General features: G+C 29.5%; 1 protein-coding gene across 2 annotated transcripts in view; it reads right to left on the bottom strand.

Annotated features, from left to right (window-relative positions):
* The window catches only part of LOC129985192 (uncharacterized), a 201,813-nt gene that overhangs the window by 106,661 nt on the left and 72,209 nt on the right, over nt 1-22,943 (bottom strand). The window lies entirely within an intron of this gene.

Below are 22,943 nucleotides of genomic sequence, written 5' to 3'. Positions count from 1 at the left end.
AAAAGAAATTGCTGAAGACAATCATCAATAATTTGTACTTAAATGTTCTTCTGTTCTAAATAATCAATTAATTATAAAATTGTTAACAAATTTCTAGAAGACTGATTTTATAGAATCAACAAGATAAGAATATATTTGTGGCAGATTCGCAGTTTTGGTGTACCTTGAGTTACTATTGAAAATAATTTGTGTGTGTGTGTGTGTGTGTTCGAATTCCGATGGAAGACCACAAAGATTTTTAGTAGAAGAAATGTTTGTGGATAATTATGATTAAGTTGTTATTAAATTATATTTCTAATCTGAATAGTTAATTGCGAGGCCATTAAGTAGTCTTAATAACGCTGCTGAAAGATGGATTTTATAGAATCAATAAGACAATATAATAATTTACAGCAGCAGTTTCATAATTTTGATGGGATATCGGCATCTCGAATTAGCATGGAGGGTGAACTTCTTTTGCTTGTGTGTGTGCAAACTCTGGTAGAATCTCTTCACTCATTTTGCCATAATTTTTTTCCGAATTTTCATAGATATATTAGTATTGATTGTTATTATCAATTAAAATTCTAAGGTAGAGGAAAAGAGGTGTCTCATCATTTAATAAACTTGTGTTTTATATGTACAAAATTTTATCTTGTAGCAAATAACAAAAATTAATGAACAAACAATACAAGCATACTTATTTTTCATCTTTTTCTTCCTATTAGTTTCCTAATTCATTGACAAATCACGATTTTTTATTATTATCTTTAGAGTAAAAATTTAATGAGACTTTTCTGTTTATTGGAAGATAGCAAAAAAATGCAATATATTGAAAATTCTGGAACAAATTGTTTATATTTAATAATAAATAATTTTTCAAGATTTTGTATTTAACTTTTTTATAATAAAACAGTTTCATCAACCATTTTTTTTCCTCTAAAAATTCAAATTCATTCTTTATTTACCATTCGAAATACTAATTTTATTCAATTTCTATTTAACATCGTAAGCATAATTTGATATTCACGATTTCCTTAGCTAAGTAAGTTTATGTTTCAAATTGTAATAAATATTTGAACCATTTTTTGAAGTCTTGCACCTGTTCTATTCATTGTATACGTAAAAGTCTCTAATGGAGCTAAGTAACTGTGTAAACAGGCAATCAGAATATAGACGACATGCAATTGTGTCATATAACGTGTCATTTAACAATTGATAGCATCTTGTCGGGGACAGATTCAATTTCTTTATTTTTCAATTTTAGTACGCATTGGATTTGCATATTTTACACCCATTAATCTAATTGCTGAATCAAAACATGTTATAAACAAAATTGAAGATTAACAACTGTAATCTTTGAGAATATTAGATATAATTTACAAAATACTGTACTTTCTCAGAGGATTAAATTGATAGGTTTTAAAAATAAATTGATGGAAAAAACAAAAAGTATATCCTTAAGGATATTTACATTAAATTACAATAATTTTGGAGAAACATGCAGTTGAATATTTTTATAAACAATAAAAACTATTGAAATGTGATTGGGGTAATGAAAAATGCTCTTGGAAATTATACATAAAAATATTTTTTACAGGTTTATTAAGATTTAAAAAAAGCTGTAAGGTAATTAAACCAATTTACCTTTGAAAATACAATTTTTTTCATCTTAAAATGGTGTTAAAAAATATTTTTGCGTAATAATACTTTAATAAGAAACAAAAGTTATTCAACAAAAAAAAAAAAAAAAATGCCAAATCTTTATCCATTTTTAATGCTTTTATATTCTATATTTTATTATTACATATTATTATTTTATCATGATTTATAATTTTATTTGTTGTTTTAATTTATAATAATATATTTATTTTAATTAAATTTTTAATTCAAATTTTTAAAAAAAATGTAACCAAGGTACACATTTCTACTACCATAATATATTTTTGACGAATTTTTTATTTTAAGAATTATATTTTAGAAATAAGATTTTTATTTGCTAAATAATAACTCTTATTCCCATTTTATTAAATGTCTTTAGAAATAATTACCTCCAAAAATTGAAAAGAATATAATTGATCTAGAAGTGAGCGCCAAAAATGCATGGGCAAATTTTATGTACGTACTGTCCATTATTTCGAAGGAGTTAATGAGACAAATAAACCAACAGTTTAGTCTAACAGAAAAACATATATTTTCTATTTTATATTATTGATCTTTAATAAACTCATTTTTTCATTCTGTTATACGATTTCTTATAAAATTGACAATGGTAATTGCATTATATCCAAAATATTGAAATCACCATTGTATTTCTTCAATGTAATTCTCCAATTCGATGCTACAAGCCATTTGAAGTTTTGTCTTAGACCAATAATATTGTTGAAAAATTTATAAAAACAATCAAGATGACATTATTATTACCAACAACGTATCTAAAAACAACATACAACAATCTAAAAGAAGTCAATTTAACCTGTTGTAATTTTATTTTACATTATTTTTCTATGGAGCAATAATCATATTTTCTGAAAAGTAGCCGTTCAAAATTTTTATTATCTTTGGTACTTCATGAAGCTGTACATTGATTGTGTTGTTGCTATTTTTGTATTCTACCTGTGATATCGATGAATCTGAAAATTAATTCAGTTACCATTGAATGCCGGAGCAGTAACAAATATAGATATGAAGATCTTACAAATAGTTACCAATAACTGGCATTTTTTAATGTTAGTTTTGTGCTGCATAATTAATCCCTCTTTAGTTAGATGCGAGTCATTTTCTTTAATAGCAGAAAATGCCCAAAAATAATGTTATGATTCATGATATTGTAATTTCGAATGTCAGGAGTTTTTAGAATTTTGTCATTTAGAATGTCTAACAACATCATGAAGATATGGTATCTATGTTGAATCCTTAGTCAGTTAGCCTTTTATCCTCAGAATTAATTATCTGTAACCATATCTTGTAACATTAGTTGCCCAGTAATCTTTAGCGTTTCTCACCGGTATATTACATACAACGCAATGCCAACCAATTACGTCTAACCATACGACTGGCGCAGTTTAGCCAAGGCTGGCTCTTGCGCCACTAAAACTCACAACCAACCAGCCAACCAATTACTAAAGAATAGATATCTCCAAAGAATTTTAACTTGTTAAAACGAATATTTTTAAGCATTATTCAAAAATTATCTAAGCCATTTATTATTGACTAAATATATAAGTAAAATATTTTTTTAAAAAAATAACAGTCCGATTTTGTTGATCAAATACATTAACACTATTTGTTAGACATTTATAATTTTGTTTTATTAAATAGCAAACGCATTAAGTATCATCAGTTTCACACTATAACAAACTTCATTTTTGTTATGAAGAGTGACTCCACAGTTTTTATATTCATGCTGAAACAAGCTTCCGTTGTAAATGTTATTTTATTATTTTCTAACCATGCAAAAATTCATTCACTATTCGGATTATTGTGAGTGAAATTTAGGAAAATATTTTCAGCGTATTTTGTTGTTTTCCGTATATATGTTCTTTTCTTGTAATGTTTTATTATATATCCCTAATTCCGTAATTTTCACATAGTTTCCGTAGTTGTTGGAGGGTATGCCTTAACCACTTAACTGTTTTGCCCGAGTGCCATACGTGCATCAATTTATCGAATTTTGATAGTTGCAAGCAAAAAAATAAGCCATTCATGATGATTATAATTCAATATTAAAATTACTTCAAATACATAGATAAGTCAAGTATGCAATGGATTTCTATTTGAATTAAAATAAGAAAATATTCCCAAAATAGAAGGTGTCATCTTATTAGATAGTAAAGAAAATGAAACAGTTAAGGGGTTAATGTTTCAATTATGTTTTCGCATCATTAGAATGTCATGTAGAATATCTCATGAATATAATTTCATGTAGAATATCTCCAGGAAATAAAATTGTTTATTTTGGTTTGTTTTAATTAACACCGCATGAATTGCCGTTCCATTATCTAATACGTAATAATAAATTCTTCAAAGATGGTTCAAAATTTAAATATTTTACAATTTTGAATCAATCGCATGATTTAACTTGAAATAGTGAAAGAAATTATAATGAATGCATCAAAAGTCTTAATGTAAATTCAGACAAAAAAAAAATACTACTTTAATTTTGCGAAGAAAAAACATAAAACGCAAAGAGAAAAAAAAGAAACTGACTGAACTGTTATCCTTTTATTGACTTCGTGCCTTTCCTCGAACTAACTACCCTGAGTCGATTTTTAGCTGGACAGCAGAGTTCACGGAAAAAGCGAGCTTTCGCATTTAAATAAAGCCTTCTTCTTATTTGCTTTCCTTTGGAGGGCCGGACCGTAAATCAGACCCTTACGCAGACACTAACAAAAGGGAAGCCCGAAATCGATTCCAAAAAAGCCAAATAAATAATGAGTTTTAATCACCCGCCCTTTCGGCTAATGCCAAAAACGAACATTTCAGCCCGGGCAATTACCGAGAAAACGAACACGGGACTAAGCTCTTTGGACAGGGAATAACAATAAAAAAACACACTCCCATGTATTCTGCTTTGAATAACAATGAAAAAAAATGCAGGTAACGGGAAAATTATACCCTGTGCTTATTATTATTTCAAAAGCTTCGCGATTAAAAAAATACAAAGGAAAAAATAAAGGTAGAGGGGGAAGCGATATTACCTTCAGACGAGTTGACGCCACGGCCCCTCGTCGTCATAGCGACGGCGTCACGTGACAATTGGCTTCAGTTAAAGCGGGCTTCTAAGCCACGCCCCCTTTAGCGACCTTTTCCCCTCCCCCCACTGACTTCCCCTTCTCATTCCCGACGTTCTTTGCACATTCTATCGACATCTCTAAACCCTCTTGGTAACTTGGAGTGCATCGAATTTCGCCCCCTTCCCCAACTCCCCAGAATGATTCTAATTCTACCTTACGACAACATTTGGCATCCTTTAATTCTCGGAATGGGCATCACACATCGATACGAACTGGTTCCGTGCATCGTGCTGTCACAAATTGGGGACGCTAAGTCACTTGCCTCGACCAAATTAATTCGCCAAAAACGTTTGTTTGTGTATTTTTGTCTCCGCTTTCCTTTTTTAAAGGACATTCGCTCACATGAGGCTTGCGTGATGGGGGTTTATCCACTTACAGGCCGGTTTGTAGGCTCATCTTTTAAGCAAGCAAGGCCGTGTTGATAAATCGGTTATCGATCCTGGAATAAGGCTCAAAATGGGTTTTATTTCTTAGCTGCCTTTCATAAATACTTAATAGATATTAGTTTGTATTGACTCGTAACGTGCCATTTACAACATAAAACTTATACCTGCCTTTGTTTTATGAAAGGTGAATACAGGAATTTGAAATAGATGTATAGAGATTAATAAACCTGAACGTGTGACAGAAATATCTTTATATGTTTCTTGCACTTTCCGCACGGTATTTCAGGAGTAAGCGACACGGTTGATTTTATCGGTGTTTGATACCTCGTAGTTAATACTATCTTGCAAACAACATTAAACATTAAAAAATATGTCATAATAGGATTATCATGTGATCCTGCTTTATTTGCATTATATGCTTCAATAGCAATGAATTAACAGTATAATAATAAAAAGCATATAATGTCATATTCCTATCAATATCGAATTGTTTTAATTCGTATATCTGTACATATAAGAATGAATATTTATTTCTTATACAAATCTACAATTTCCCTATCTTAATGAAATGTCACACTTTGGGAAAAGAGGAAAGTCACTGTTAGCTTTAATAAAAATATATTAATTAAAGAATTTTTTATTTATTTTTCAGCTATATCGTCCAAAAATATATCACAAAAAGGAGTTTTTAAAAAATCATTTTAAAACACACACACACACACACACACACATATATATATATATATTCATTTTATCTTTGTAAATGTTTACTCTTATTTAATAATTTTTAAATATTTAATTTGATTCACAATCTGTAATAACCTAATTTATTTCTTATAATGAAATTAAAACTACTTTCATTGTTTCATTAAATCATTTAACCCTACTTTTGCGAATATTAAAATTTAAAAAAAAAATTGCTTTTCATGGATATTACTCCAAAAACCGATTTTCATTTTCGCTTTTATTTCATAGGATGATTTACACTTTTTATTTGAAAATGCAGTAATTTATTGTAGAATAATTCCGGGATAGCCTGGTTGGTAGGGCGTTGGACTCGCATCCCTTAGATTGGAAGTTCGAACCCAACCGGCCGAAGACTCTCCGTGTGTGTGGTGACTGGCGCAAGTATAAATCTGTCGTGGCCACAAAGTCCTCCATAATACCACTGGGGATACTGGTTCAGAGGTGACAGTTCTCTGATTCAAGTCTAAATTACGATCTGTGGATGAGTGAATAAAAAAATGCATGCATGAAGTCCGCCCCGTAAAAAGGGTTGTGCAGCTAAGTTGTGATCTTGGTCCTAGTTGGCCTTACTGAAAAAAACAAGAAACACTCACTCTTCTTAAATCGCTGACAAATAACTGTCAGCGGGCTTGTAAAGGGCAATAAGTCATAGCACAGTTCTTATTAAAAGTAATTTAGGAGGGAAATATCTGACAATTAAGGCCCAGACTCCGGGTTAAAAACCACTTGGAAAATTAATAGATAAACCTATCGGTCAAATTAGTCTTATTTTGAGCCTATTCTAGTTACTTGCGTATAGTATGTAGAGATAAAGACTTTCGTAGTTAAAGGGTTAATCTGAATTTCGATATCTCGAAAGCTTGAAAAACGTACAGAATGTTCAGATTGATTTTTAAAAAATCTTCATTCGTTATTCCGACAGAAAAGCTTTAAAAGAAAAGGAGGCATTTTATTCGTTTGTATCCGTATATTAATTAAAAAATAAATAATAATTTTGAAAAACTCTTTATTAAGGAGTTATTACAGCCCAAGAAAAAAAAAACTAGGCGCCAAATTTAGCAGTTCTAAACTCATCAACCTTGTACCGTGCCTTTGCTGTAATTTGCAAATAATATGCCTGCCTATAAACATTATCATGGTAAAATAAGTACATAGCTATTAATCATTCTAGAATTTATTTCATTTCGCACATAAATACAACTGAGATGGTTAACGGTGATGTCAAGATCCCATGGACTGCATAAACTGGGTCTGTAGACTCCATTTCACCTTTGATTCAATTACAGCCAAGGTTGTTCCGTCTGTAGTTCAGTAATAAATTCATCCCCCTCCAAAAAATAGGATTAAATTTTAAGGCGAAATCAAAACAATTGCGTCGCGCTTCTCCCATAAATAATCTGGCGCAAGATTTACGGGCACGCGGGGTCATTTAAATTCAGCCAACTTTCCCACTTTTGGATTTCATCACGCCATCGGCGCCAAGAGCGTGGCTTCACGCACGATAGGATGTGCCACACTTTGTCAAGAGTTAACAAGACGTTAGGACAATTTGGACGACCACCGATGCATCCGAACGATTGAAATCGAAACATTTATCTCGCTGGAAACGACAACCCACAATTAGGTCTTTTTCGGTCGCCTGTGAAATGTCGTTCTGTTACGAAGCAGCGATTTGCCAAGCTGGGGTTTGTTCTGCCTCATTTCATTAGCTGCTTTGGCGAGAATGGGACATTCTTAAAAGCTAAGATTGGTAGAATACAGACACTATGCTTTTTCAGATCTTCAGAAGTAACTTTTTTATTTTGTGGCCAATCAACAACCCGTTCATTGAAGATATGGCTAATTACTTCTAATAGTTCTTTCAAAGTATAGACTGTTATAAGGTTGGTTGGTTGGTTGAGTTGTGTTTTATGGCGCAACAGCCATACTTGGCTAAACTGCGCCAAACACTAGATGTGACTGCTATATGGTAAAATTTAGAAGTCTCGTCTTAGACATATACAAATAAACCCTATTCTTACTACTAATAAAGTAGAAATTATTGTCTGCCAACGAATTCTAAAACCCTCCACGCTTTTGCGCAAGCGTTAGGATGGGTTTAATTTAACAAAATAGGGTGAGAGGAAAGATGAAAGGAGGATATTTTTACAATTAACAATAAAGTAAATTCCGGAAATGCGCACACCTTTTCGAGTCGCACCCCCTAGTGAGATAGGAAGTCAAAAAGTGGTCTTCTCAGGATACTCAAATGAACAGTATATGTATCTGTATTTGTGTATTGATCCATTACAGGATAGACGGTTTGATCTAGGCTATCAAATGTGAAATAAGCATACTTTAGAGAATGGAAATAAGTAACTTTGAATAATTTTTTGAATATTTAATAAGAAGTTTAATTAATTAAAAAAATTAAACGATATTTTGGCATTTTTCCGAGATAATATTCGATGATATAATTGCCCAAAACTGAATTTTAAATCATTTTAAATTTAAAAATTGTTCGTTTATTGATATCAGTTTAGATGGCATGTAATTTTTTTCTAAAATTTGGCTTTTTTTTAATGCATTGTTTACAATAACAGATTTTATAGTTGAATAGAAAATCAAATAATTTCCATTATTCCATTAAATATGTAATCGCGTGATTCTTTTTCCATTATTGGAAATTTAAGGAGAAGGATTATATTCAACATCTGTAATTTACAAGAGGAATGACAAAAGTACGACGAAAATTAAAAGATTATATCGGCAGTTACTTTTCTTATGATACTATAATGTCGTGGGACTTGAATCTATTAAGATGGTTTTTATACATAATGAACCGAACTGGTGCAAGGCTATTAAAATAACACGACTTTGAAGTATCTCTCAATTTATTATTTAAAAATATTTTCTTGAAGGAAGCGTAAACATTAAATTTTATTGAAAGTTAAACACGCGCAATGTTACCGACGGGTAAGACAAAGGTGGCTAATTTTACTGTAAGTTGCGACAGATACTATAGATAAAAACGATTGATGATTATAATTTTTTTTGATTAATTTAATTACATTTCCACCAGATCATTGAGTCCCCCCCCCTTAAGTTGATTTTGTTTTTCCCTGGTAAAGACAATTTCGATTGATAATATGTGGGAAGATTAAAGTGTGTTATTATACCCATTTAAACCGCCTCGAAAATAATCTTAATATATTTGAAAATAACTCATATATTCTAAAAGAAACGTTGTTTAATTTTAGTAAGTTCTTTTTATATTTAAAGTATATAGGAAGAAAATATATAGAATCTCTTAATAAATCCAATATTATCTCCCGTTTGACATATCTGTAGTCAGACAAAATATCTTTTAATTCTTTTTGATCACAGACTATTTTACTTGCGAATTGTCATTGCATTCTTCGTATGCAAGATCGTCTAAGGAATTTGTTAAACAAAAAGTTCGTGGAAATGAATTTCTGCAGACGGACATTCTTAACAAGTGCGCAGAAGCGTCATTTTAATAAAAAAAAAATTGCTTATAGACTTTATTAACCTTTTAAAGGGCCATTTTTTTCTAGTCATATTATGTTAAAATATTTTTAGGCTTGAAATTAGAATGAGAAAAGGGATTCATTTAGCGTATTAGATAAATTTAATTTGATTAATTAATTAATTTGGTTAATTAATACTGAAGTAACAAATCAAGACACATCATTTTGTCTGAGATAAAGAACTGAAGCATCTAAGTTTCTGACTTACTAAAAAAACTTTTCAGAACTTATGCCAACCTACATAATTTCATACAAAGATTGATAAATTTGGTGGGAAGCATACTTCCCACGGCCCTAGAAAGTGTTGACTGAAAATTAAGATTATTTTCAAATTTTATTAGGAAGAATCAATAATTTTACAAAATTTTTATTAATATCTAGAAAATTTTTCGATTTAATTATTGTGATTGATACAAACCCAAATTCTGTAGATTTCTACTGTTATTGAATATAACACCAGACAGTCAGTTTTCGAATTCATTATTTTTAACATCCTTTGCATATAATGGCGTGTCTGACACGAGCATCGAATTACTGAATTTTTTGCTTTAAGTTTGCAATTAAGCGACAAAATTAAGCATTTAAAAATGCTAAAATCACTTAGAAACACTTCAATATCTCAAACGTCTCATATATTATTATAGGAATCAAAATAACAATAAATGTCCAAAATAGGTATGTATAGTCTAATTAGGAAGTGAAGCAAATTCATATATCAAGAGGTTAAGAATTTTTTTTTTTTCAAAACTATTGTATTTGAATGTGAAATTGTAAAATTACAATGTAAATTAATAAAAATATAATACATTCTTCTTTCAAATAAAATAAATTCTAATAATCTCAGTCTAATGATTCAATGATCTAATTTCAATTGAATTTCTATCTAATAATTTAAATATTCATGTATTAAAAATCTATATTTTCCATAATGTTTCGATAAAATACTTTTATTACATTATATTTGTTCTGATTTTTCCACATAAAATTGGATCTTTTTATGGTTCTTCCACAAGAAAATTGGAGAAACCCATTAGCTCACAGAACGGATGTGGGTGTCAGACATAGGCTATCACTAAGGTTCGTCCTTTCAGTGGCGTCCACCCCCTTCCAAACGACTCTTTATTGCTTTCAGGGGAATGTCTATTCTTTGCCTGGAAAGATAGGGAGCTAAATGCTTCAATCGATAGTGGACGCTGGTCGCCACTTATTGGGCAACGTATTAGACAGTTCTGGAGGCATATGCACGCCCGTTTCTAACATGATACGCTGTCTAAATAAAAAGGATCAAAAGAGCTTATTAGAACAGGGCTTCTAAAACTGTGACACAAGGTCCAAGACGGGGCGTGAAGAAACATTTTTCGAGAGATAAAAATATATTTAAATACATATTTTGCATTGAAATTTTTAAAGTTGGCTGAAGTCTCACAGAACTTTCTTCTTTCTGATTTTGTTTCAACTTTTATGCGTAGAAAGAAATTCAAAAAATCATTTTGGTTAGGAGTGCCTAGTGACTCAATTAAAATTTCACACTTGCTATCCTATTAGAAGATTTTTTCTGTACTTTGTTTAACTCTACAGCTGTTTATTCCACATTTTTCGGAGTTTAGAGTGTTTATTTTTACGATTACAGATTTTTATTATATTATTATCGGGTAACATATCGTATCAGCTCGCTTTGTTTGAAAAATATTTGAACTTACTTGAAAACATCGCATCTAGAAAGTGATTTTAAGGAATTATGCAGTCAGAACGTTAAGAAATAGTGAAGAAGAAATTATTTCATTAGACTGATGCTTCGAATCGCAAGCTACGATAGAAAAATGCTGAGTTTAAGTTGTATATTATTAACGCTAAATCTTAATCTGTAATATCGAATTAAAGTATATCGACGAGATCAATAAAAGAAGAAAATGGGAATATTTCGAAGACTATAGTAAAAGAGACCTCGGGTTGCAAGAATATATGTTTTTAATTAATGTAGCTTTTATACTGAATGCAATAAAAATGGATGTGGAAGAAAAAGAAAATGAGATTTAGATCTGAAAAGCAACTTGACTGTGTTGACTTAAGTTTAGACTGTGGAAAATGACTTTAAAGTGTAATCCTCTTATAAAAATATTTTTGTAATATATCTTCTACAGAACTTTATTTTTACTAATTCTTACAATATTTTTAAATAAAAATAGTTACATTTTGATGAAGCTATTTTTTACAATAGATATATAGAAACAATACAACTATAATTTGATAGTATATATTCTATACTAAATATCTGCTTATTTCGCTGTAATCAATGATTCCTTATTTTTAACCTTTCTATATTTCAGGAATTCTGGGAAAATATTTCGAATCAAAACAATGTTAAATGGAATAGAATAATTTTAAAATAAACTAGACCAATTTTTTGAACTAACTAAATCAGACACATTTTTGAAATTTTGAATGAAATTTTTTAAAACTTAATTTTATTTTTTACCTATGATAATACTGATTTAATGACATATACAATAAGATTAATAATAATAATAAATAATTATGAATTATTAAAAATATCCCGCAATAATGATATTCAATCAAAACTTATCTTTTGATCATGAAAAATTGAAAGATAAATTCTCTTCGTAAATTTTGATATTTAAAAAATTATAATTAGTCGGATAAAATTAATAGAAATCTCACAAATTATAAATTAACGGGAAAATCTTCTAAACTTTCTTAATGAATAGGTGTAAAAGAACAGTTGAAACGAGGAAGAAAACACAACCCATTCAACAATACCTTGGCGGAAGCATTCTAATATTCGAATTCACGCTTTTTTCCAAACCGAAGTGGGCGGATCCTTTCTCACCTTCAATAGAAGCATATTATTCCTTCCTCCCCCACCCCGTATCGATCGAACAGCGGCTAGAGATCTGAATGGGAACCGTCAAACCTCCTTGGCATAATACCTATCAGACTTCAAAAGGATTCGTCACCGTTTCGTACTTTTGTCGCTTCTAATAGATTAATCGATGTTGAAGGAAATATCGATGCAAAGAAGGGACAACTTATTTGCATGCTGAACGTCTTTTCGATTTAATAATCCCTGATCCGTAATCGGAATCGATACAAAAGAGAAATGAATGATCGCTTCACTGGCCATCAGTTCATATTTATATTTAATCAAATATAAGCTCTCTATTTCCAGCTGATGATATCTATTTCAGTTTTATATTTGTAAACTCATAGTACTGGTGTATTTAAATTTACTGGGAACTTTTCTTTACTTTTATGATATATTCGTGACTTAATTCATGGTAAGATATTACTGACATAGAAAAGAGCTTTCTGTTAAATAAATATATACGTTAATTACATCTTTTAATAATTTTTTAATATCAACTCTTTAGATTAATTGATAATATTGCATCTGAAACACAACTTGAAATATAGTCGATAATATTTTTAAATTTAAAGCCAATTTTCTTGAATAGAGCGCTGCAAAATTCGAACCACTAATTTCATTTATCTGCATTTTTTCAAGGGAATGTAAGTACGTCGTGTATTTAATAAAGGACGTAAAGAAAAATCACCTCACCTTTAAAGTGCCATTTTTTTTCTAGTTATGTTATATTAAAATATTTTGGAGATTGAGATAAATTCTTTTTTATAAATCTATTTAGCTTATTTCCTAAAATTAATTTGACTTTTAAGACCATTCTTTGGTGGGTGATATAACATGATATTTATAAAATACAATTTGCAAAAACTAAAACTTACAAAAATATTATAAATTAAATATACTTTGTATCCAAAAATTTAAGAATTTCTACATATTACTTTCAATGCAATTTCAAAACACAGAGATCAGCACATAGTGGGGCAGTGCCAGCTGTTCATTTCAATGCATGCTTGTAGCTATACATGTATGTCCTCCAAATTTTTGTTATGTCACTTACATTGTGACTTGAGAGCCCTTTTGCTTTGATTTTGGAGGCAAAATTTGCATAAATTTGTTTGCTCGACAATATGTTCTAAAATTTTTTCAGTGAATATTTGGAGGAAAAAGAGATCTTTCCTATACTGGTTAGAGTTAAAAATAGAATTGTTAATTCCTTCTTTATCCATGCAAATAACTTGGGAATCAAAATGCTTTGTATCATTAAACCAGCTCTCGTCTTTTTTTTATTACCTATCTTATATTCTTCAATATCACTAGAATCAATTTTGAATCTCTGTAATTCTGAACACTGAATCAAGTCTTTGGTTCACGTCCACTTGTTTGATTGCTTAATTTGTATCTTCATCTAGTGCTTGGCTGTGGATAAGATAAATCAGCATTTCTATTTTTCTCGATTGGAAATTCTTCATCTGTTTCATCATCTGTATCTTTGTGTGAATCTTCAAAGTCACTTGGGAGGGCAAAAAGTATTCAAATGTCTTCCTAAATATTTCTTGTCTTTTTTAAATATTTCCAAAGCAAGTGAAGAAAATTATTCGAACAGCACAATAGAAACTTCCATTGGAGGTAAATTACAAAAAACTGCCAAATATAATTTAAAACATTGCAACTGTAAAGATTGGCCATAAACGTTGACTTTTGTGTTTACAAATAACCGAATTATCAAATTCTGTGTTTTTAACTACAAATAAACTCAATAAGAAAAGATCAATTGAACGCATACATGACACACACGAGTAAAATGCTCCGCAGTGTTGGTCTCTCTGTTTGACCTCCCGCTAATCTTTACTACTACCCACAATTATGTAAACAAAGCCCCTCTTTGGTTTTTTATTTTCTGAACTATTAGCTGAAGACATCACAAATTATAGGTGGGAAAATAACTTTCCATCTACATTTTAAAGTCAGCGAAGTAGTGGGATGTATACTTCACGCAGCCTTATGAAGGGTTAAAAAAAATGGCTACTTTTAGCAAAAGGATTCATAATCGAATGCGATGCGACTTCATTTGTTTTAAATTGACGGTCAAAATGCAGTTGATGATAAATCTATTTTTTTCCATACGTTTATAGATATTAAGTATCATATTACATAAAGAAGATGCCTGATATTATCATGTGAAGATGGAGATTAAGAACAGGTGTTAAAATATGATCAAAAGATGTCTAGAAACTGCTATGATTAATAATATCGAATATGTTTATTAATTAAAGGATGTCTTAAATCTACACTGATAAATTTTCATTTAGTGTAATTCATAAGGAATTTATCCCTCTGTTTCAAATTCGTTACTAGATTCACGCAATTGTAAAGGGATATAATCACATATACATACACGTATTTTTGAAAATTATATTCTGAAATACTTTTAATTCAATATCTGAAATGAAAAGTTTAGAAAAAAGATTTCATTTTTCTTATATTATTTCTTTTTAAAATAAAAGTGCTGAAATCCGAAAATATATTTTTAAAATTAATAATTATGCTTTCAAAATCATTGTTAAGCTACAGAAATCCGTATGTAAATGTATGCCTTTGTATGCATTTAAAAGTCTAAATGTCGAGAATTTTTTAACCTAATTACTGAAAAGAGCTTATAACTGATTATCCAGCATTTCCTTGACTTGAAATCTCTTGTTAACAAAAATGATTTTAAATGGTAGGAAATTTCAATATCTTCTTAAAATAGTTTCATATCATTAAATGTTAATGGGAATTTGTTTAAAATGGTTTTCATGCTTTATTTGGCTATTTTATTAATAACACACAGTTAGCACAATTATTTTTACATTAGTAAATTCATAATAGATTAGAATGTTTCAAAAAGTTGTGTCACAAATTTATAATTCCATTAAAGTTAAATCACGTTTAAAAGGTATTATTCTCGATATATAGCTATTCAAATATTGAAAAAAAAAAAAAAAAAACTAATTTTTTAAAAATATTCTTTTATACGATTCAATTAAGTTAAGCTTCTTTTTCACTTTTAATTATCTAAATAAACACGTTAATTAAATTATATATTAATTCATGATAATACTTCCACCTAATAATTCATTCCAATACCAATAATTGTTCTAAATAATCTCAGAAGGTGTCACCAAAGTTAATTATCTCATTCAAATCTTTTACGAGTGAAAGGATTTGCCATTAAAAAAAAAGAAGTTTTGGAATACTTTTCTGTAATCCTAACACACATGCCGAATAACCATTATTTTAGATACCCGAGAAACATCATGATTACATACTAATAACAGAACACCATTTCTAAATCTCTATCATTATTGTTTAGCAGAAAGGTCAGAGATTTTTTACCACTTCTTTTTGTGGCAACGAAATCAAACTGCTGCTTCTGCAGACGATAGCTGCGCGACAATCTGTTTTGAAATACTTTAATGATACGTTCGGAAGTGGTGGTACGAGACAGGTGCTGGTGGATTCTGGGAATGCTTGCCGAACACGTTCAAATCCTGTGATCAAAACCTAATCAGTCGAATCCCTCCCCCCTTCCTCTTTTATTAGGGGTCACATCGATAGCTTTTAGAAAACTGGATGTGTGTCTGCAAATTTTCTTTCTATTTTTCTTTCTTTTTCTTTTCTTTTTCTTAAAGAAGAGTGTCGCATCTGTCAAGAAGAGAAACGTCGCTTGGAGAGATAACTTTTTTTTTTTTACTTTAAAAAAAGTGATTCATTTGATGATTTTTTTTTTTAATGAAACGACATGAAAAGCCAATCGGACTCTTCATTAAATTAATGTAATTTTTCCGCAAACAAAGGTTTCTTTTCTCTAAAGTAGGTCATACTTTTTCCTCGAAAAAATATTAGTATTCATTGAACGTTCCCAGAACCAATTTTTTATACTTTTTATATCTTTTTAGAACGACAAGATTTGAACTCGAAATGCAGCATTTCCTTCGAAAAAAAAATCGCCATTCAATTTAGCCTTATCTTAAACGTTATTTTTTACTGACAATTTTTGTTAATTTTCCTCTAATAGATAAATAAAAGTGCAAAAAATATAGTGCCTTTCACATGATATATCAATTTTGATAACAAAAAATAAGGAACAGAAAACAAAGGATATTAAGAACTTTTTTTAAATTTAAGATATATTATTAGCTTGTCATAATAGTATGTATTAAATTAGTATTAGATTGCTTAAGAATTGATATCCTTAGAGTTGCAAAATAATTTTCAACTCTTTGTTAGCAAAATCGGCTTTATTTTTTTTTAAATGAAATTAATTTTTAATATACTTACTAATCTTACATCTTTTAAAATAGAGGCGAATGGATTTACATCGCCTCTATTATTTTTAATTGATATACATATAAAAAGGGATGTTGAATTAGAGAGTAAAATAATGGAGATCACAAGATTCTGAGAGATTGGACTTGCAATGGAACATTCAAAGAAGAATGAAAACATAAATCTAAAACGCAAGGAAAGAGCAATAGATTAAAAGGAAAGTTTTGTGCTATTTAAGCGAAGAAACTAATAAAATACTCTAAATGTTCTAATGCTTTTTTTTTTCTATAAACACAACAATTAAGCTCAAGAAAAAGTTTCTACAAGAATGTATAGAGATATATTATGTTATAATAAAGTGAATCCTTACTTAGAAAGGATAACTTTTTCGACTTGTCTGAAATCAAAATCCGTTTGATAGCATTTGATTTCAAATAATTTTATAATACAATCAAATTGCAAAAAGTGCAAAAAACGATTTCCTGATAAGTTTTCATTTTTGTTAAAGTACATTTCCTATAAATTATACTCAATTTATATTTTAAAGTAATAAATTCATTTTGATCATGTAAACAATTTAACTCACAGCAAGTTTGGAAAAAATATTTTAAAAAATGAATAAATGAATTGCTTGAATTGCATACTAATATATGTAGTGAAGCATTTGAGTGAGATTAAGTTAAATGTATTTCGATATAAAATTCGATTTCTATATCTATTTAGAAGAGAAAAGTAAAACATTTTACATCATATCCTTTTATATATTGATTACTTTTCAAGAACATCTAATCATTCCTATGTCTAGTTTTCTATATCTCCATTTGTTGTTATTTTTTGCAAATATATATATAAGTATAAACGAGGCAAATTGCTATTATATTCTAATTACTATTTTTATTATTTTTAGTTCACATACATGAATATGAATACAAGTTTGAAAAATGGCTTATGTCCTTTTTGAGTGCATCTTTGATTATTTATGTGTGGGAAATTTCTTTATAGTATAAGAATGCTTAGTCATTGTATGTTGCCAATCGTGACTCTATTCAATTTTTCTTTAATTTTTTTTATGAGCACACTTAAATATATAATTTTGACAGATTGCATTATAAATTACAAGATGTCTAATCAATGTTTATTACCAAACAGGATCAAATTTTATACATATCAATCTTTGTTGAGCAAGCGATTTCCTGAGAAAGAATGCAAAGACATCGTGCCGACATCAAATCTCATTGAAAGATCGCTTCTCGGTCGGAAGTGTAGGCAATAACAGTTACGAGCGGTGTCAATAAAAGGCGAGATAAGATAGAACACCTCATTCCCATTCCTGGCACAACCAAGAACATCTGCTCTTCCCGCGCGTCTCGGCGCTGCAATGTTGCTTAATATTGTGCCAAAGTAGCCCTAAAGCTCGCAGACTTGTCAACTCATCATTCGGCGGGAATCACTGTTATCGGCAGTCATTAGACCGGTGTTCATCACGATGGCTGGGGCCTCTTCAATTTGTCAAGTGATGTCTTCTAAAATTGTCCTCCGTAGTGCTTCGGCGTCAATCTTTTTGACTTCTGTAATGCTGTTGTCGGTACAAAATGCCATTTGAAAAGTTTTAGTAAGATCGATGATAAGATTGAAGTGATGGAACTTTCTGCTTACAAGAACTGATTTTGACTTATTTCCAGAATAATTGAAGTCTTCTGTTGTTCAGTTTTAGATACTGATGCACTAAACACACTCTATGGATTTCGAAAGCCTCAGAAACTTGGAAATAGATCTTCAATTATGCATTTTAATACAAATTTTAACAACACATGCATTTAATTTTATTTCTTCCCTCTTGTCAATATTGTGGAAGTAAAACTGTAAAATGTGAAGAACTTTGTTTTCGAATTATATCCTCTAGGGTTTCTGGTGAACTAATACACGTAATGGCAATGTTCTTGTACCTTAATTTTTTCTATAATTTGAAGAAATAGCAATTGTATTGTACTGAAGGCGCATAGTTTGTTATGAATGCTCAATAGCGGAATATCTGATAAATTTCATGAAATGGATAATTTATATTTGCATCACCGATATAATTAAACCATGTTAAACACTTATTATTACTTCTAACAAATTGGACTAAATTAATAATAGCGATAACGTAATACAGCATTTGAATTTTAATAAATGATTCAAAAAATGCTTATCTATCTATTTCGGTTATAATATTCGATTTCCTCTATGGTACCGTTCTAATTTTCATTTAACTCCATCATTTAGTTTTTCATCTCAGAATTGATGGAATTTTTTGTTATTAAATTTAATAATAGTTGTAATAAATCAAATCTGCTATAGGTATTTCTTTAAAAGAAATAAAATATTTTTTAAATCATTTTTCTGTAAGTAAAAGATTACTGCCTTAATCAATAAGTGTTTGTTCATAATTACGTAAAACACGCAAACGATTTAACTGTCGTAATCCATTGTGCATCTTGTAATAGGAGAAAAAGTACATCACAAAACACGATATCAGCGTTTATTTTTACCAAGTATTGTGAGATCCCATTAAATAATTCATTAATTTGCTGCATAATAGAAAATATAGAAGGTCAATAAAATAGATCAAATTCTTAAAGTATTATTGCTGTGCTGTAAATATATTAAGTAACTTCAGCTATTACCTATTTTTGTTTTCAAATTATAATTGTGTAATTCATCAGCAGTTTTGAATTTTTCTCCTATGAAGTTGACAGCAGTCTAGCTAATTTAACAGCTGTCAATTATAAATACACTTACAAATTGATTATAAGTCAATTGTTGCTCATAGTAAAAAAGGTAGAATAAACACTGAATACATTTAGCCGTGTTTTATAAATCGTATTAGCCATAAGTATTTAGCTATAAACTTTATAAATTTTACTTCTTACGCTATAAATATTTTCTGTAATGAAGAGCTATTTCTAAAATGATATCGAAAAATGGCAATTTCAATACCAAGAAAAATGAGAATTACTAAAATGTTTCTTTCTTTTTTTTTTTTTAACTTTTTTGAATTTTTCAAAACAAATTAATTAGTGACAAATTAAGACAAAATAAACTAAATTTTTTTGTCCTAAATGAAGAAATAACTGTGTCTAAACGCAATTAACAGAGCTTAAATAGCGCTTCTGAAACATTTCAAAAGCATTTTTATGTTTTCAGGTAATTTTCAAGACAAATTTTATAATGATAACAAATTAGTATTACATTTTAATCTCACATTTACAAAACTTTTAAAAAGATATTTTCGTTGTCAAAGACATTTCCAAAACGTATAAGATTTCTATTCGAATTAAATCGCAACTCCTAACGATGATTTTATTAAATTTTGTAAAATTTACAGCAAATTTTTAAATATTTCAGTCGTAACATTGGTTAATGAGACTTGTATGGAATTTGCTCATTTTTTGGTGATATTTTTTAAAATTATTATTATGGAACGTATCATTTTCTTAAGATATTTTCTTTATCAATGATATTTCCAAAACGTACACGATTTCGATTTGATTTAAATTGCAGCCCCTAGAGATGGTTTTGTTAAATTTTGTACAATTTATAACACATTTCTGAATTTTAAATATTCTAATCCTGACATCGTTAATGCGACTTGCATGTATTTATTCATTTTTGGTGATAATATTTTTTCATTATAGAAAATATCCTCTCCTTGTTTACCTTTATTAGATATTATTCGAAATATTTATCCTATATATAATATATATGAACATATATTCGTGACTTCCATTTTATTATTTCCTCGTCTTCCTAAAAGTGTGGGTCTCTACAATTCGAGAATCATTTCATTATGGGAGTTTATAATAAGAATCAAACTACAAGCATTCATTTTTATACGTTTATGTTAAAATTCACTATACATTTTCTTCCTTACAATTAGTCGTGTTCAAAGGTTTTCAGTGCGTCAATTGCCGCCAGACAAACCCGCCAACCACCTGCCTACGAATTTGATAAGCAAGAACCCTAAAATGAAGGCGTTATCACGTAATTATGAATTTACGAAACGATATTTACTTTTTCAGCTGTCCGTTTCCGTCATTTCGGATTCATTCATGCGTGCTTCAGACGTCGGTTGCCCTTTTATCTCGGCTTCCAAACAGCGCCATTTGCTATTACTCTTTCAAGTAAAAATGACAGATTTTTGAATAATTTTCCAACTTTTCCATCTTTAAATATCAGTTTGGAAGAAAAATGACAAAACAACTGGAAGTAAATGATTCATAACCTTTTTATTACGTGATTAGTACACTGAATATTCAGATGTTTCAATAGAATTAATGCTCCAAGAATCGCTACTGAATGCATATCATGTTTACCTTTAAAGTGATGAGTTTCAAATACAAATTTTGTAATCACTGTTAAGAAATATTAAATATCAACAATCTATAGATTAAATTTTTTTTAATTCATAAGAAAAGATTAAAAATTTTTATTTCTAATTTTTCTATTAATAAAAGAGAATGTATTTGCATTGTGTGTTCTACAGGACAGATGATATGAGCTAGAGCTATTGAATTTGAAGGTTCGTATATGTGGTGAATTTTTTGAAATTTTAATTAAAATTATGATATTTTAGTGTTTTTTTTACGATATTTTCTCAATGTATCATTGCATAAAACAGAGTTTTATACTATTTTGAAAATTAAAAAATTGTTTATTTATTTGTCTTGTAGTTTTATTCCTGCATTTTGCCGATTCAGCATTACATTTCATTGCTAAAATGAGATTCGAACCGTTTATGTTTGATTTCGTGATTTTCTTTCTTGATGAAATATAAAGAAATATTCTGTTTAATATTTAAGTAATTCGCACGTGGAATAAGAAAGAATATAGTACACGGGGAAAAAAAGTATAGTGCATAGCAAGAGGAACCAAACAGTTTCGTTTGTAACAACACCATGATATCAACAGACTTAACGCTATTTAGATGGTTCATGTATTTAATGAAAAGAATAGAATAAACTATATAAAAACAATAAGGGTTTAATGGCTATGACAATATGAACCTTAAAAATAGTTTGTTCAGAAAATCGCAAGAGATTTAATTAGAATAAAATAAAACCAATATTTTAGGGAATGAACTGATCGACAAAGACGGCTAATCGTGTATAATATAAAATCTAACTATACTTTATTTAAATTCATTTATTCTCAATTTAGAATTCAGTAGAAAAATATATATCCATGGCTATTTTAAAGATTCTTTTGTGTTTATCAAATCAGTTCAAACTCCCATGCAATAAAACCTAAAACGGTCCCCTAATTCATTTTGAAATCCATTACGCATCTTTCAGGCCATGACATGCAAACACAGCGTAAGACAACGCGCAAATAGAGGTATAGTTATGCTTGTTATGTCACTTTGACATCACATGAATTGATTCAATTCTTTTTTTTTTAATAGTAGTTGATCATGACGATTTAATATGAATTCTGGAGCTGAAATTGGGAACCGGGCCAAATCCTATGTTTAGAATAAAATGGTAATTAAGTAAAAGTTATTTTTTTTCTCTTCTCAGCTTTTCCAAATACGATTTCTTATTAAAAATTAACCAGTTCAAAATTTTCTATTCTTATACTTAAAAAGTTCTGTTATAATTGTTAATGTATCTGCTTTTGAAAGCAGAAAAAGACCTCCTAAATTTAAATTTCCTAAAGATTAATACGGAAATAAATCTTATGTTACTAGTATCTTAGCAATGAGTCAAAAACATTGATCACTTCCTTTTGATATTACTTTGGTAATAAACGTAAAACAGATCTATACTTTTAAAAGTAAATTTTTATTATTAGCATTTCTTTAACTTTGACAATAAAAACTGTAGAATAGTGGAATTTTCGTTCGATTTTTTATTATATTAGTACTACCTCAAAATACGTCAAAGGTCAGTACTATATGCAATTGAAGTGAATTTAGTAAGCAATAGAAAAAGGGGCACAGAATTTAGCTGTTTAGTGATGACACTTCACTGATCAATCGATACGACACTATTTAATGCGATCCACGCCGCAGTATTCTCCCGCCCTCAGGTCTAAAGGGACCGAAGGGAAGCACGTGTCGAGAATGGTATGGAACCTAGGGGAGGTTGTGATGATGCCCCGCCCTTACACAATCATGACGAATATTTTATGCAGTGACTGATCTGCAAATGGTATCCATTTGCAGATAACTACATAAATCTCATGCTACAAGCTCCCTCACTATTTATGTTTGTGCACTCTTTGAGGGAAAGAAAAGCTTATACATAGCAAAAACGCTTATAATTAGCAAAAATTC

This window comes from Argiope bruennichi, chromosome 9 (assembly GCF_947563725.1).
Source record: "Argiope bruennichi chromosome 9, qqArgBrue1.1, whole genome shotgun sequence".
NCBI lineage: Eukaryota > Metazoa > Arthropoda > Arachnida > Araneae > Araneidae > Argiope > Argiope bruennichi.
This window is presented reverse-complemented; position numbering and strand designations above follow the sequence as displayed.